Below are 18,138 nucleotides of genomic sequence, written 5' to 3'. Positions count from 1 at the left end.
TATTTCTCTGCATTCTGACGCTCTAGTGAAAGTAGCCACACAAGACTTCTTTAGCCGCTATCCCTGGATGAGGCCTGGAAAGAGTAATATTTGGCCTTCGTATGAGAGTCCGGTGGCGTCTGTACTTAATGAGGAACGTCCTTACTGTCCAGAAAAGATCGTTTGAAGAAAGCTGACTTCTTTCATACTTCTCCCAATGTGGGTTCTTTGCGCTGTGAACACACTCCTCCCAGCACCTGTTGGATGCTGGAATAGGCTGGAATAGCTGACATTTTCTTGCTTTCTCTGGGCAGGGAGGTGGCTATTGCCAGGCCAGAAAAACTCCCATCCTTTTGCGTGTGCTAATGTGTACATGGGCCTAACAGTTTTCCGGCATTATTCCCACGGTCCGCCAGACTCTTCAGAAAGTACCCAAAGCGAGGCGAGGGCATCTACCTGGGTACACCCTGTGCAGTTGCAGAATGTTTCCAGTGTCTATATCTCAAGTGCTCGCCACATGGGGTTCGGCAGCTTTTCTCCTGGGCCGCTGGCGGTGTGAGTCGGTGAAGGTGGCTCCCGGTGGAGATATCTCATTACTACACTCTAAACATACGTGTTGCACTTGACTATATCTCCAAAAAAATATTTTTATTAGTTAAAACACATGCTGAACGAATTACTTACTCGTGATCAAGTGTATCGCGTAATTCAAGTGTTTATTAGCATTGTGAGTTTTTATAAACACTGGTCTCGACTTTAACGGTGCTAGAAACATACCTCCCCTCCCTCCTCCTTCCTTCTAAATTACACAGTGTTGTCCCCATGTGCATAGATACAGACGGCATTGACTAAACTCATACTACTATATTCTCCAGATTTCTTACGCACTGTAAACATCAGTTCATGGATTGTTGACAGAAAGGCCTCAGATACCGAGAAACTGCAGCTTATGCTCTTTGGAAGCAATTATCTATGGTACAAGCTGAGTTCGACTTGATGCTCAGCCCAGTTAGGGCCACTGTCGGCAACTCTGTACACTAACCGTTGGCCGCTTGATGTACTTACATCTCCTACGAATTTAATCATGCATTCGTTCTACTCTATAGTATACGCACATCCAAATTTCGTTATTTGTTATCTTCCTGGTGTTGCAGTTTTAAGGCCGCCAGATTCTGGATGGGGATGGTGGTAATATGATAAAAAAAACGAATCAATTAATCGATATTTTGATATCGTCCAATCTAAAGCGTATGGATGCTAAATATACTGCATGTGCGGCCCTGAGTTTTCCCCTTGACCTCATCGTCGTGTAAAGCGGCGAGTAGGGAACGATATCGGATGGCGAGCGGTCGGCATACGAGCATTACCTGTGCGAATGGTCGGGATGGAGATCGTTGGCGGCCGGTAGCCGTGTACGTGCGTGTGTTTGCGCCGCAGGGTGATTAGCACGTGGCGCCGCTGTGCAGATTAGGCGGGCGACCTCATCAGCGAGCATCCGGCAGGCTGCAGGCATCGGAGGCGCGGCTATGCAGGGGAGACCCGGCCAGGGGCACAGGCGAGGGCGGCGGCGGCGGCAGAAGCGGGGGCGGTGCCTGCGGGCCAGAGCCCTGCCGCGGCCAGCAATTCAATTAGCGGCCTCTTGTCCCGCCACAGGACACCGCCGTGCGGTCTGTGCCCAGCCAACCCCACACCACACACCACCTGCCCCTATTGCCAGACAATTTATTCCGCTCCTGAAGCTACCGATAGCCTTTGCTGTTGCTTCTTAAGTGCCCTCCTCCCGATATTAGATAGGTGGCGGATTTAACTGGGCGACCACTTGCGTACACCACTACAGTGTTTTAATCGTCACCTTGAAGAAATGAAGCAGCTTCTGTAATTTTTTCTGTACAGGAAACGTACTTGTAGCTACGAATATGACCACCTTCGGCTGTGTACTAGACTGACGACAGTGAAAATTTGACCGGGCTGGGACTCGAATGTGGATTTCCTGCCCTGAGCGAGCTTCTGCCTTAATCGTTTATCTTATCCGTACACGAATCACGGCCAGACATAGATTTCCATACGTCGTCGTCATTTTATCCCAACCTGCACTTGTACTTTACGTATATTCCCATCTAGGAAGGACATATTTCTTGATAGTTGCGGGCATGGTGTTGGCAAATATAAACAGCAGTTTATGTGCTGTTAAGAAGTACGATACAGCAGCATAGGCACTGCTATTTCGTAATTTTTTATGTGTCTTGTGTTACGCGTCTGCTATCTCGGTACACAATGAAAGGCCCATTCCGTGGTGTGTAGCAACTAAATACGTAGACTAAAGGAAATGGAGTTTATTAAAATTACACCTGTGCAGAATTTTATTTAATTTTATTTATTTATTTTTGCACTAGAAGGGGAACTCTGCAACGATCCACGCTGAATCGGTGGAAGTGTACGGCAGCAATGAGCCATCATATAACGTAGTATTTAGGTGGAGCATATGTTTCCAGTGTGGTAAAACACATTCGAATGTCGTTGAACGAAATGGCGCATCTTTTCTCTGTGCAGAACTGGAAATCGCAATAGACCTGGAGCCCGTGGTTATTGAAGACCGCCGGCCAGTGTGGCCGAGCGGTTCTAGGCGCCACAGTCTGGAACCGCTACGGTCGCAGGTTCGAATCCTGCCTCGGGCATGGATGTGTGTAATGTCCTTAGGTTACTTAGGTTTAAGTAGTTCTAACTTCTAAGGGGACTGATGACTTCAGCAGTTAAGTCCCATAGTGCTCAGAGCCATTTGAACCATTTGATATTGAAGATCAAAACAAATGAGACGGTTTACAATCGACTCCAGAGGTGATTTTGCTGCCCTCGTGTTATGTCGCTCGCTTCTAGGTGTCGGCCATTGAATGTCCAAAGCATGAATGCTGGAGACCCAGACTGTGTGGAGAGAATGCAGTTTTGGATAAACGATTGGTTGTGCTCCATACGGTTATTAGTTTACAGAAGGGCACTAGATTGTTGCAGACAGCAGTCGAAGGTTACAATGGGTATCAATGAATACGTTAAGACTGCTGTGTTGTTGGCAATGTGATGTCTAGAAAGTATATCACCAGAAATGTGCTATATCCGATGTGAAGTGTTATTCACCCTTCTTGCTCCATGTTCATTGGGATACGCCGTCCGGAATCGTAGTAAGTTTCATACTGAATCGAGTTGAGTCAGCCATTGCAGCCGCAGTTGGTGGTGACATTGTGTGTGGCTCAAATGGTTCAAATGGCTCTGAGCACTATGGGACTTAACATCTGTGGTCATCAGTCCCCTAGAACTTAGAACTACTTAAACCTAACTAACCTAAGGACATCACACACATCCATGCCCGAGGCAGGATTCGAACCTGCGACCGTAGCAGTCGCGCGGTTCCGGACTGAGCTCCTAAAACCGCCAGACCACCGCGGCCGGCCTTTGTGTGTTTCGCGAAATGTGGTGTACTGTGGATGCCATACGCCTTGATTGGCTCCACTTTGAAAGGAGTTCTACCTGCTGGAAAATTATGCGGTCTTCACTACGCGGCTATAGGTGTGAGCGTCTACAGCAAGACGTAAACTCTATTCTTTGCACGTTGTTTTACTGTTGGATTCGATTCCCGTCCTGTGTCCAACTTCAACGACTTTTACTAGTTTTATATTTATATCTTTTTAAAGTTAGAAATTGTCTTTCAGTGACTTTATTTTAAAAAGTGTTTTAATTGGTACCGGGGGTACTGGGATAGAATAAAAGTGACCATCAATTAATTACTGGACCTTGGATTCATCAGTTCATTAATTCGCGGCAGTAATAGTTCGCAAAATGTCTTTTACTGGACGGTTATCGCTAGTGTTCCATTAGTTACAAGCAAATTACAAGATGAGTAGTTATTGCTGCACTGTTTAGTAGATGACATGCATTTTTAATTTAAATTCATTTTTTAAAGAAATTTTATGCTTTTTGTTCTGCACGAGACATTCTTCATTAAAAATTCCTAGAATTACATCAATAATATGTTCATTCCGATACAGCAGTTCGGAGCGGCATTTAAACTTTGACAGTACGGGCTTTAAAACAATCGTATTTTAATTGTTATATGTATGTTTGTTTCTTGTTTTAGAAGTAACCTGTAACACCCTGGAACGTTACTGCAGGCGGACGTTGTCGGCACAATATGCAACCTGGGGACGTGTTGTGCGTGTCTCTCGTCAGATGCCTGAAGAGTCTTATATTAATTACGGCTTCGGTAACAGCTATTTAGATAATGTAAAATTTTTGTAATAAAGTGTTGTGAATTTAAACTTTTTGGTTCAAATGGCTCTGAGCACTATGGGACTCAACTGCTGAGGTCATTAGACCCCTAGAACTTAGAACTAGTTAAACCCAACTAACCTAAGGACATCACACACATCCATGCCCGAGGCAGGATTCGAACCTGCGATCGTAGCGGTCTCGCGGTTCCAGACTGCAGCGCCAGAACCGCGCGGCCACTTCAGCCGGCAAACTTTTTGGCCTCTGGGTTATGTTCCTAGCACTTCCGTGTTTGAACGTAACTATTTTCTTGCTCTTGTGTTTATGATTGCACCATTAAGCATGCGCCAGCACGCCTGAGTTACAGTTACTTGAAATTTAATGCCGAACTTATAAGGATACACAGTCACAAGGGTATTAGATTTTGTAATTTACTGGAAGGGCAGGGCAGTTCACCAAGAAGTGAAAAATCGTTTATCAATATTCAGCATCTTGCTCGACATTTTTGGACATGATGAAGGTCTCCACTGCCTGCGACTGCTCACATCCATTCAAAAAGACCGCGGCAGCTAAAACATTGCAGATGTGTCAGGTCAGTCCAGAAGGTTTCATTAGGCAGTTAATAACCATGGACCATTGCTGGTGTATTCCTATACCCTGTGCCGTGGGACGGGGGGGGGGGGGGGGGGAAGGGGGGTTGGAGGCAAGAAGTGGAAATTGCGCCGACGCAATATGACGCTGATTATCGTTAGGATTTTCCATGATGGGGTGCTCAAATATTATTCTCCTGAGAGGGAAACCGTTATAGAAGTATACTGACCCGCGCAGCGCTTCGATATCTAATTGTAAGCTTGATGTAATCTAATTGCTTGTGTAGGTAAGATACCGCCTGCTTTACGTCCCACCAGGGAGCATGCGCGCTCTCCAAGGACGTGTACTGCGAGCAATGACGCACATGGACGCTATGAGCATTTGCCTTAGATGAGTATTACTTTTGAGCAGCTGAGGCGATGTTCGATTCTACCATCTTACATGCCCAAGAAGCACGTAGTCTCTATTACGATGGAAGACGAGCTTAGTTATTTCTAGCTATTCGCTGGAACGGCGGTTTCTTTATACGCTAATTGGCTAACTTATTCCATGGGATTGCAGGGCACACATCAGATAGACAGCTATTACTGCGGCATGAACTGTTTCAGCAGTGTACGGTAGCCATTGTGATTTTTAAAATTTTCTCGACGTAACGCTAGTCCACGAAGTTTAGGGATCGCAGCCGGATTATGTTGACTTCTTTCCAAGATATTTCGGCTGACAATCATTCAAATATTTTCAGTTGAATGATTTGCATTGAAGATTGGCAGTTCAAATCGCTGTCTTACAGCAAACATTGGAAAGAAAACATTTTACCACTAATAAAATGTCTGCGACAGTTAATTTCATGAATTTCTATATCTGAATTTTAACTCTGCGAGCGCGCATTCCGGCAGAGAGCGCGCATGCAATACCATCATTACGCATGCTCCTGCACGCAATGGTGGGAACAATATTCGACGAGGGCGCGAAACTCGACACGGATCGCTCATATAGTGGCTGCCTTTGTGCATGTGTCTTCGGGCCAACATTTGCTGTACTGACATCGATTTTAATAACGTTCGTGCACTGGCTAAAGAAACAAACATTTATAGAAAAATAGTCCGAGAAGCGGTTGAAATTTCTAAGAATTCATCTAATTTCAATAGAGAAGACGGCTATAGGCTTCCGGCATTGTGGATCCTCGCCATCAAGGAAGTAATAACGCGGCCGCGGTGAGTGAGCGGCATAAACAACGCGCTGCAAGTCACCTTATTTTGGGTAAACATTCCCCCTCTCTTGCTCTGTCCGTTTCGAATCTAGCCACTGATGACGACCATCCAGTAGCGGTAGCAGGCATTTCAACCAATAACCCTTCTCCAGCATAAGTGTGGAACAGTGCGTTTCTATCCAATGACGATGACCGCCAATGGTATCCACAGGGGATGAGCTACCAACGCCCCTTCTTTTGTATTAGCCTATGACTACGGCCCAACAATGGTAGCCACATATATTTTAACCAATACTATCACTTCTCCAGCACGAACGCCAGAAAATTCCCCCTTTATAAGTGGACACGACACTCGTCTCTGAGATCTAGAGGGTTGGATCCCCTCCTTCGAAAGTGTCGGATTGGAAAGCCTGGGCTACTCTCAGTGTGGAATCTCCGTCTTCGAAGATTGTGTCTGTCTGTCTGTCTGTCTGTCTGTCTGTCCGCCCGCCCACCCGCCGCTTGCTGCTGAAGCTGTTCGTCCGTCCGCCTGCTTGCTCGCTGTCCATCGCCGTCGCCGTAACCGCTGCCGCCGCCGCCGCTGCTGCCTGCTGTCCGTCCGTCTGTTCCTCGCCGACTATCGCCGCCGCCGCCGCCGCCGCCGCCGCCGCCGCCTGCTGCCCGTCCGTCTGTCCGTCGCCGTTCGTCTGCAATGAGTACTCCCACCTCCATTGTCATCTACACCTCCCCCTCCCCCACTCCCACAGTCACTTCCTGGAGTGCCGCCCCTGGCCTCCCTCCTTACATCTCCCCTCCCCTTCCCCCAATTACCCATCCCCCTATCTCCTCCCCTGCTGTATACCCACACATCTACACCCTTCCTCCAGCCTCCACACCCTCAACAGCTCCCACTACTACACCCGCACTCACGTACACCTCTGTTGCTGCCTCTGCTGCCGCCTCTCAGGTGGCCGGCTTCCCCTCTCTCACCCACCCCGTCGCTTCGTCATCTGCATCTCCCGCACGCATCGCGTCGCGCCGAGCCACCGTCGCCACTACTGTCCCGGCTGCTTCTCCCGGCGCCTCCACTATGCCACAGGGATCTGCCACCCGTGACCTCCCTCTTCTCCCCGTCCCTCTCCCCTCCTCCCAGCCTCCAGTCTCCAAAAAACCCCAAAAGCGCGTCATTACCGACTCTGCTCCTGCCTCTTCCCACAAAAAGTCAACACCACCTCCCCCTCCCCCTTCCGTCTCCATGGACACCTTCCCTCCTCCTGCCACCCACACCTCAGCCCCCACCCTCCACACCTTTGTCCTGTCAACTCCCGATCCAAAATGCCTCGACGCTCGTACCCTCACCATGGAGATACAAAAGTACTTACCTGGTGCTCCCATTTCCCAACTCATTCCCCACAGGGACTCGGTCCTTATCAAGTCCCTGTCCCCATCCTTCCACACAGACCTCCTGCAAAAACTCCCACGAGTTATGTTTGGCCTCCAAGCCTCTCTGTCACCCTTCCTTTCCGCTTCCGTACCTCATCAGCCCCAGCCCCCTTGTCGCCCCCCCCCCCCACCTGCACTGCTGTGATCACTAAGCTCAGCCCAGTGATCACAGAGGATGAAGTGTTGGCAGAACTGAACTCCCACCCGGCCTTGGAAATCCGCTCTGCCTGCTGTATCCACAATGCCTCTGGTCGCACCTACCTCATGCGGGTATTCTCTGAGTCTGCCCCATCCATTGACCATCTCCTCACCCAGGGTGCCCTGATATACCACCGTCGCCACCCTGTTGAATCCTCCAAATCCCCTCCCCAATCCTACCATTGCCAGCGATGCCTGCTGTACAATGACCACCTGCAAAAACCCCTCCAGCTGTCCCCATTGCACGACCTCCCACTTTCTTAAGAACTGCCCCAACCTCGCTACTACTCCTTCCTGTAATACCTGCAATGGCTCCCATCCCACCTACTCCCACAAGTGTTAAGCTAAACCCCCTCCAGCCACCCCTGAGCTTACAGTCCCAGTTCGTCCCATCGATCCCCCTGTCCATCCCAACAATTTCCTCCGTCCACCCCCCATGGCCGAGGACGTCGTCCGGTTCCTTACCTTTGTACTCCAAAACATTCACCCTTTTCAGCGCCCCCACACCTTCCAACAAATCTCCCTTGCTGCTCGCTCTGTTTTTCGCCTGAACACCTTCGCCACTTACTCCCACAACCGAGCCCACTTCACCTTCACCTGCCTCGACACCCTACTTTAAGTCTCTTCCCTTCCGTCTCTTCCCCCCCCCCCCCCTCCTTCCTGCCATGGGGCGGCATGAGTATCGCATCCTCTTCCAGAACATTCGCTCCTTCCGCTCGAACAAATACCTCCTCATGCACACCCTCTCCCACCACCAGGTCGACACCTTCCTCTTGAACGATACCTTTCTCCAGCCCCACCATTCTATCTGCACCTCTCCCTATATCCTCCACCGCATTGATGCTCCTGGTCCTCGTGCTCAGGGTGGAGTCGTGATTGGCCACCTTAGGCATTTCCCCATCCGGCCACAACCTGTCCTCAATGACCCCACTGAACACCTTATCCTTAGCGTCTTCTTCCCCTCCCTCACCATTATCTGTGCCACCATCTATGTCAGCTCCCCTGCTCCTCTTCCTTATGACTTCATCTCGCACACTGACCGCACCTTCTCCACCTATGTGGTTGCCGCCGACCTGAACATCCATAGCCGCACTCCTGCAACCCTTCAGCGGTGGCATCAGTTCCTCTCCACGCTCCAAGGTGACAGGTGAACTTGTTCCCCTTCCCCAGCACACCCGACCCGAAAGTGACACCACCCCCGATGTTGTCATTGCCTCCGCCAACCTCCTTGGGCGTATCACTGTCGCCGTCCTTGACCCCACAGGTAGTGATCACCTCCCTGTCCTTCTCACCATAACATCTGCTCACCGCCCCCCTCCGGCTCCGCACCCTGCACCCCCTCCCAAGGTCGTCCATGACTATCACCATGCCAACTGGGATGCCTACCGGGACTCCATCTCCACCCAGTTCAAAGGCCACCCTCTTACCTATCGCCATCCTGACGACATTATCCACGCCTTGTCCTTCCTTCAGAAGGTAATTACTGACGCTGTGGAGACCCATGTTCCTACTAAAACCATCCACCCACACTGTCCCACTCTCCCCCCGCGGGCTGTCCTCCTCCTCCATGAATCCCGCCGCCTCTATCGCTCCTTCCTGCACACTCATGACAGGGATACACTCCAACGCCACCAGCAAATACAGCGACACATACGGAACCTTATTACAGCAACGAAACGCCGAGACTGGCGCCAGACCCGCACATGACTCAACGCCACCCTCCCTATCAACTACTCCACGTACTGGTCTGCCTTCCATAGCCTTACTGGTTCCCTTTCTGCTCCCCACTACCCTCTTCTCCATAACGATCGCCCCCTTCCTAACAACCTCAGTAAGGCCAACCACTTCGCTTCCCACCTTTCCGAGGTCTTCTCCATCTCTGATGATCCCCACTTTGATTAATCTCTTTTCCCCACCATCATGGAACGTGCCGATACCTTGGTCGCTCCACTTGCTCCTAGTCTCCAGTACTTGGGGCAGTTTCCCCCCACCAACATAAACACTCCCATCACAGCACAAGACATTAAACTTATCCTCCGGTCCAAACGCAACACGGCCCCTGGTCACGACTGTGTCACCTACCGTCACCTTTGAGAAAGCCCATATTCCTTCCTGACTGTCCACGCCCATCTCTATAATGTCATCCTCTCTACTGGCTTCTACCCTGCCTGTGGAAGACCTCCTGCGTCCTCATATTCCTCAAACCCAACAAACCCCCTTCTGCCACCTCTTCCTATCGTCCCAATTGCCTCACCTCCATCTTCAGTAAGGTTCTTGAATCCATCCTCTCCCACCGTATCCATCAGCACCTTGCTCAACACCACCTCCTCCCACTTACCCAGTGTAGCTTCTGACTCTCCTTCTCTGCTGAAGACCAACTCCTCAACCTTGTTCACCTTCTGTCCCTCCAGCTCAACTCCCGTCGCTCCACCATTTTTGTTTCCCTTGACCTCCAAAATGCCTATGACCGTGTATGGCATCCGGGTCTCCTCTTTAAACTCCAAACCTACGCCCTGCCTATCAATTTTGTCTGTCTGGTAACTTCCTTCCTCTCGCACCGTCCTTCCTATGTCACCCTCCACAACACCAACTCCCGTATCTTTTATCCCACGGCTGGCGTCCCCCAGGGTTCTGTCCTCTCCCCTCTCCTTTATCTCTTGTATACAGCTGATATGCCCAAGCCACCCCCACCAGTCCACCTTCTCCAGTATGCTGATGACACTGCCTTCCTGGCTCTCTATCCTACCCTTCAACAGTCTCAACGTACCCTCCAAACCCACCTTAACCAGTTCACCACTTGGTGTAACCAATGGTTCCTCCATCTCAACCCCTCCATGATTTCTACCTCACCCTTCATGGTCGTCCCATCCAGCTCATCCCCACCCTGAAATACCTTGGCCTCACCCTCGACCGACACCTCACCTGGACCCCTCATCTCCAGACCGTCCAGCAGAAAGCCCATTCCCGCCTCCGCCTTCTGAAACTCCTGTCTGGCCAGACATGGGGATTGCATCCTTCTACCATCCTCCACACCTACAAATCCCTCATCCATCCTATCCTCTGTTATGCCAGCGTTGCCTGGATCTCCGCCCCCACCCACTTTTACAAGGCCCTCCAAATCATTGACACCATGCGCTCCGTCTTGCCTTCCGTATCTGCCTTCCTTCCCCCACACGGCTCATGTATGAACTAATCCCCTTCCCCCACCTCCTCCTGTTCTTCCAACATCTCCGCATCTTTTACATTGTCTGCAGGCTTGATCCCCCCCACCCTCTGGTTTCCTCCTTCCTCTCCACCCCCGGCCCGTTGCCGCGCCTCTATCGCTGTATCCCTCCCTCTCTCCACCTCCACACCCTCCATCTCCTTCATCAGGGCAATTTCCCACGTCTCCCCCTCCCAGATGACGAACTTCGCCGTGACATCTACCCTTCCTTCCAACTATAACCTGGCCTTGTTCCCCCTGCCCCCTTCCCAGGGCCCCCTTTTTCCTCTTCCCTCATTCTCCCAGAGCGGATTTTCCTCGTTCCCCCCACCCCTGAGACCCTGCACCCCATACTTGCCTCTTTCCTTCCCACATCCCTCCCTACCTGGCCCTCTTCAGCGCGCCCCCCATTCATCTCCCCCATCTCTTCCCCTCCCTCCCTTCTTTCAGTCTCCCTCATCTCCTTGCGCCTGGCAGATCCTCTGTTTTAATCATCGTCAGTGTGCCACATCTGTGTTGTGTTTAGAGCTGTTTCTCCTGTGCATCACGAGGTGTGATTTTCATTGTGTACTGCCTTGAGGTTCGCCGTCAGTCTTTGTTATGTGCTACGCCATCCGTCGATACCTTTTATGCTCCATTCATACTGTGCCTTGTGTTCTTTTAATTGTCGCAGTGTGTGGCTTTTTGTGTGTGCTACTTTTCAAAAGTTTTAACAGTTTTTTATCTCCATTTTACGGTCACCCCGTTTTTTTTAGTCTATTGCCTTCCATGATGTTCCCCCTTTTTTATATCTATGTTCACCATATCCTCTCCTTTGTTATTTTTAAATGTCTTCTGTTGTTTGTTCTATGTCTTTCGGCTGAAGAGCAGCGCATATGCTGCTGCCAGCCCGCCCTGATGGGGAATTGAAATACAATAAAGAAAAAAAGTCGTCTCTGACAGTGTTCTAGCAGTAGTGGACACCAATCGATCGTGAGGAATATCCCAGCAGAGGGGTCGAAACGTCGAACATTTTAGAAGAAACATGAAGCGGCCTAATAACACAGAAGATTTTAACTTCAGTGACAACGGCCTCGAAAGCCTGCAGACTTACATTTACTGTACTGACAGCGATGTGAACTAGCAATCTGCAGTGTGAGACACGTAAAGATATCTGAGTGATTGTCAGCCAAAATATCATTGGGAAAAGTCGACGTAATCCGGCTGCAGTCCCGAAACTTCGTGGACTACTTCCTACATCGAGAAAATTTCAAGAATGACACTGGCTAACTTACAATACTGAAACTGTTTATACTAGTCTGTACCCCGTTCTTAATTTGTCGCTATTATTGTTACTTTTGCTGTTTCGGTGTAATTCATTTTGCTCTCATGGTTAATGTAAGCTGAATTTTACTGTTTCAGTTGAAGTCATATGGGTGTCGGCGTTTAAATTTTATTCATACATCCTTTTCTAAAACTAGCCTGAGTTATCGCATCATAAAATCAAACAACGCACGTTGAATTCTTTCTTGAGTGTGATTTACATTCAGCTGAATTCTCTGTTTCCCTGTTTGGATTAGCCAACCACTACCAGTTAAAAAGGGTTCAAATAATATTTCTCTGAGTTAAATAAAGGTTATATTTCGTGTTATTTATAGTTAATCATTGGTTATTTCAATCTGGTGTGCTTGCAGATGTTAATTGACGTGTGTGAACTGCTTATTGTCGCTCGGTGTATTTTTCGGGCCATGTTTTTCCTGAAGTGCTTTTGTCTTTTCTTGTAATAACTGAATTCATACCGTGTTTCATTGGATCTATTTCGAATCAGAAGCTCTACACAATCTTATCATTTCAAACATCAACTGTCACCGAGATAGCTGTTACATTACTTAAGAATCCATGCCACGTCGCTACCTGTGCGAGCAGAGAAACCGTGTCTGATTTATCGTGGCTTTTTCTGACTGGTTCGAGAATATCATAGAACAAACAAGTAATAATAGGTAATGATAACAGTATTTTATCAGTTTATACACTACTGGCCATTAAAATTGCTACACCAAGAAGAAATGCAGATGATAAATGGGTATACATTGGACAAATATATTTTACTAGAATTGACATGTGATTACATTTCCATGCAATTTGAGTCAATAGGTCCTGAGAAATCAATACCCAGAATAACCACCTCTGGCCGTCACAACGACCTTGATACGCCTGGGCGTTGAGTCAAACAGAGCTTGGATGGCGTGTACAGGTACAACTGCCCATTCAACTTCAACTCGATACCACAGTTCATCAAGAGTAGTGACTGGCGTATTGCGAGGATCCAGTTGCTCGGCCACCATCGACCAGACGTTTTCAGTTGGTGAGAGATCTGGAGAATGTCCTGGCTAGGACAGTTGTCGAACATTTTCGGTATACAGAAAGGCCAGTACAGGACCTGCAACTTGCGGTCGTGCATTATGCTGCTGAGATGTAGGGTTTCGCAGAGATCGAATGAAAGGTAGAGCCACGGGTCGTAACACATCTGAAATGTAAAAGTCCACTGTTCAAAGTGCCGTCAATGCGTACAAGAGGTGACCGACACGTGTAACCAATGGCACCCTATACCATCACGCCAGGTGATACGCCAGTATGGCGATGACGAATACACGCTTACAATGTGGGTTCACCGCGATGCCGCAAACACGGATGCGACCATCATGATGCTGTAAACAGAACCTGGATTCATCCGAAAACTGACGTTTTGCCATTCGTGCACCCAGCTTCGTCTTTGAGTACACCATCGCAGGCCCTTCTGTCTGTGATGCAGCGTCAAGGGTAACCGCAGCCATGGTCTCCGAGCTGATAGTCCACGTCGTCGAACTGTTCGTGCAGATGGTTGTTGCCTTGCAGACGTCCCCATCTGTTAACTCAGGGATCGAGACGTGGCTGCATGTTCCGTTACAGCCATGCGGATAAGATGCCTGTCATCTCGACTGCTAGTGATACGAGACCGTTTGGATTCAGCACGGCGCTCCGTATTATCCTCCTGAACCCACCGATTCCATATTCTACTAACAGTTATTGGATCTCGACCAATGCGCGCAGCAATGTAGCGATACGATAAACCTCAATCGCGACAGGCAACAATCCGATCATTAGCAACGTCGGAAACGTGATGGTACGCATTTCTCCTCCTTACACGAGGCATCACAACAACGTTTCACCAGGCAACGCCGGTCAACTGCTGTTTCTGTAGGAGAAATCGGTTGGAAATTTTCCTCATGTCAGCACGTTGTAGGTGTCGCCATAGGCGCCAACCTTGTGTGGATCCTCTGAAAAGTTAATCATTTGCATATCAAAGCATCTTCTTCCTGTCGGTTAAATTTCGCGTCTGTAGCACGTCATCTTCGTGGTGTAGCAATTTTAATGGCCAGTAGTGTACAAACTTTGGGCGCTTGCAATTGCTTTTAGCGTAAGCCCAGTTCACTGTAAGATTGACAGTGAGTGATTTTTCTCAAAATACTTGTTTATCGGACTCCGTAGATTGAATAATTACAGAGTTTTGGTTCGTGCTGCACAACGTGTAACACGGAAACTTTATCCATGCCAAAACGCCGTTTAATTGGAACAATAGCTTGCAACATAAATGAAACACAAGATTAAAAAATATCACTGTATTCACAAAATATTATACTAAATTGAATTACATAGACACTTACATCAATTCTGTTGCTGTGTGCAACTATGAGTACACCTGATGAGGTTGCGTCTCAATAAAATAGAATAATGGCGGTGTGGCAAATAATTATCTGCAGCGATAGCAGATATGCAACCGATGTGGACGGCTTTATGAACAAAAAAGATTCCATCTTCTCGGCAAGAAAACTAAACTGCGTAATTATTTTAATGTTTCAGCTGTTGCATGCCACAATTCATGCAACCGCTTATACTAATTAACATCTTAAGTAATTCAATTTTGTATTCTGAACTTGCATCTACGTTTTTGTGTTATATCCACCCCCATCCTGCAAATGTGCCTTTAAAAATATTTTTTTTTGGGACTGGGGTGTCAGACGTACGTTTGGGCGTCATTCCTATTCACGGTTAGCTATAGGATTGAAGGAGAGAAATTTGCCCTTCTGCTGGAGGGAGGGGGGGGGGGGGGGGAGTGGGCCTGCACTGAGAGAGGACGACTGTGCGATTGGGCTGAAGAAGGGCTACCGCATTTCAATTTTTAGTTTTAGTTTTTCGACTGTACTCCATGTACAGGGCTTTTAGAAATGATAGTGAGGAGACTGAAAACAGGATATTTGGGCTTTGACCGTGGTGTGATATGATTGACCAATGTTCATTAGATGACAAAGGAGTAGAGATTGGAGGAAGAAGAGTAGGGTGCTTGAGATTTGCTGATGACATGGTCCTTCTAGCCACAGGGGAAAAAGAATTACAGGATTTGGTGGACACCATTGCAACTAACGGAAAAAAATATGGAATGAAAATTAACACAAATAAAACAAAAGTATTGGCAATAGGAGGAAATAAGGAAATAAAAATTGTGCTGAATGGAGAAACACTAGAACAGGTGCAAAATTTTAAGTATCTTGGAAGCGGGATAGACACCGACTGGAAGTGCACCACAGAAATTAAAACAAGGATAGCAATGGCAAAAGAGGCGTTTTATAAGAAAAGGAGGATCTTCTGCAGCGGTATGGACAGAGAACTCAGAAAGAGACTCATAAAATGTCTTGTATGGAGTGTTCTTCTATATGGCGCTGAAACATGGACTATGAGGAAAAAAGACAGAGAAAGGCTGGAGGCTTTTGAGATCTGGACATGGCGGAAGATGGAAGGAATAAGTTGGATGGACAGAGTAAAAAATGAAGAGGTACTGAGAAGAGTGGGAGAGAAAAGGCAGTTACTAGATGTAATAAAGAGAAGAAAAAGAAATTGGATTGGGCATATATTAAGAAAGAATGACGGACTGATAAAAACAGTTTTAGAAGGTTATGTAGAAGGGAAAAGGAAGCGAGGAAGGAAGAGATTCCAGATACTGGATGACATGATGGACGGTACAACATACAGCAGCCTTATGAAGGAAGCAATGAATCGCAGAAAATGGAGAGGCAAAGGACCTGCTAATGTAGCAAAAAATGGTTCAAATGGCTCTGAGCACTATGGGACTCAACTGCTGTGGTCATAAGTCCCCTAGAACTTAGAACTACTTAAACCTAACTAACCTAAGGACATCACACACATCCATGCCCGAGGCAGGATTCGAACCTGCGACCGTAGCGGTCGTGCCGTTCCAGACTGTAGCGCCTTTAACCGCTCGGCCACTCCGGCCGGCGCTAATGTAGCAGATGACTTATGATGATGATGATGACCGTGGTGTGAAACAGGCTGTGTTTGATCAGGGCTTCGGATTTGACGTGGAAAATCGGTCGCAGATCCTACGACGAGAGAAGAAGACTGGAGTTCACCGTTTGACTCGATGAGAAGATACAAGGTCGTGGCACTGGATACTCCTGCTTCTGTACGGTGAGCCTTTTGCAGCTCCGGTGCATTAGGAAGCTGTAGGCTGAATTCTCTCTGTGCACAGCGTGCTGTTTCAAGCAGCAGCAGTCGCTGTTCAGTGTTTGCATATCGGGCTAGCTTGCAGCCCTGTAGTTCACGACCACTGTCCACTGAAGTAGATACAGTAAAAGCAACTGATTTAGTAAATTATTCCATCCATTCCACAACGCTGTCAACTGTATATTAGAACATACTGTATTTTATTAAGTAGGTGCCTGTATCGAATCGATGTTCGTTTATTTCCTTTTAAGTATGACGTCGATCTTCGTGTAATAAATCTCATCTTTAGTGTCATCTCTTTTCCAGAAGATACCATTCAGTGATCGTTTATTAGTTTTGTTTGTTTACGAAGGAGATAATAGGAGTTTTTTTTGGAATGTAGTACATTGTGTCAACTTTACTTTTACTGCTAGGGGCACAAATAAAATATTACTGTACAAATCTTCCATTGTATTTAGTTGTACAGTAGTAAAACTGAAGGGTGGTTATGTACCGTAGAATATTACGGGGCAGAAGGTCATTGTAGGTATCCTCACATTACGTTCCCACCGAACACCATGTAAAGTGTCATTTTTGTGGTCTGACACCTTACCGCTCATAGCTCCTCACTTCCTGACGTATTGAACATACTATGGAAATCTCCTGAAGAGGTTATAGCAGGCTATCATAATGGCGAATCACGGGAAGCTGTCCAGCACTTGTCAGCCCCTTCTGCCCAGCATACAGTTACAGAGTGTGTCATCACGTAACACTTAGTGTTAACAAATTTCCAGTTCGCAGCTTGACGATACTTAAAACACTATTACTACTATTCTTTATAAACTGTCAGAGGCAAAGACAGGGAGGTGGATGCTTATTGATTTACTGCTATATCAACCCCACTACTAACAAATTCTTCAAATCGACCAATTGAGTCGGTGCAGCACTCAGTTGGAGCAGAGATTTGTCAGAGGCTGTATAGAAATCTCATTTCGGCGTTCTAAACTTATGTCATTCCTCCTAAATAAGCCATTTTTGCTTGAGACGCTTGACGAGACAGTTTTCGACTTTCCTTTCTCTCTGGTATAGCGCTTGTCTTAGAATCCACAGTAACAAGATGTGGTACAGATGATAATATTTTATCACACGTGTCCCCGTTAGACGGACTGAAGCACCCATATATTAAGGTTCCATTATGGCACAGTTTTGGCCGTGATGCAATTTTTAAAATCTTGCACAAATATAATCTCTCACAGTGAATATTTTTGGGTTAGTTAATGAAATAAATTTAATAATTCAGTTGAAAGTAATTGGTGAATGAACTACTTTAACGAAACATTGATACAAAAAGTAAATAAGATTTTTATATGATTTTTCATATTTATATTTTCAAATATAGGGGCCTATCGACAAAGATTGCACACTTACTTTTCCGTGCAATGGATCGAAACTAGGAGGATGTACCAGAAAAAAAATGAAACTTGAAAGATAAGAGTTAGCCTAACACAACAACTGTATTCTGAGCTTTCAGTCGTGACTGATTCTTCCACGTTTTATGCACTTCCGCCGTTTATTGCGTTGCACGTGTCTACGCCACTTCTTTCAATTCTCCTTTTCTTCCTGTATTTCTTTTGATTCCTAACTAATAGCCTCCATTTCCTGCCCTAGTTTCTGAATATCCTTTCCTATTTGGTCCCTCATTTCTCCCTTACGCAAATCCCCCCACAGTGTATCTTCCAGGATATACAGCGCCCTCCGTCTT

This window comes from Schistocerca americana, chromosome 6 (assembly GCF_021461395.2).
Source record: "Schistocerca americana isolate TAMUIC-IGC-003095 chromosome 6, iqSchAmer2.1, whole genome shotgun sequence".
Taxonomy (NCBI): Eukaryota; Metazoa; Arthropoda; class Insecta; order Orthoptera; family Acrididae; genus Schistocerca; species Schistocerca americana.
The sequence above is the reverse complement of the archived record's forward strand: the minus strand, read 5'-3'. Positions refer to the sequence as shown.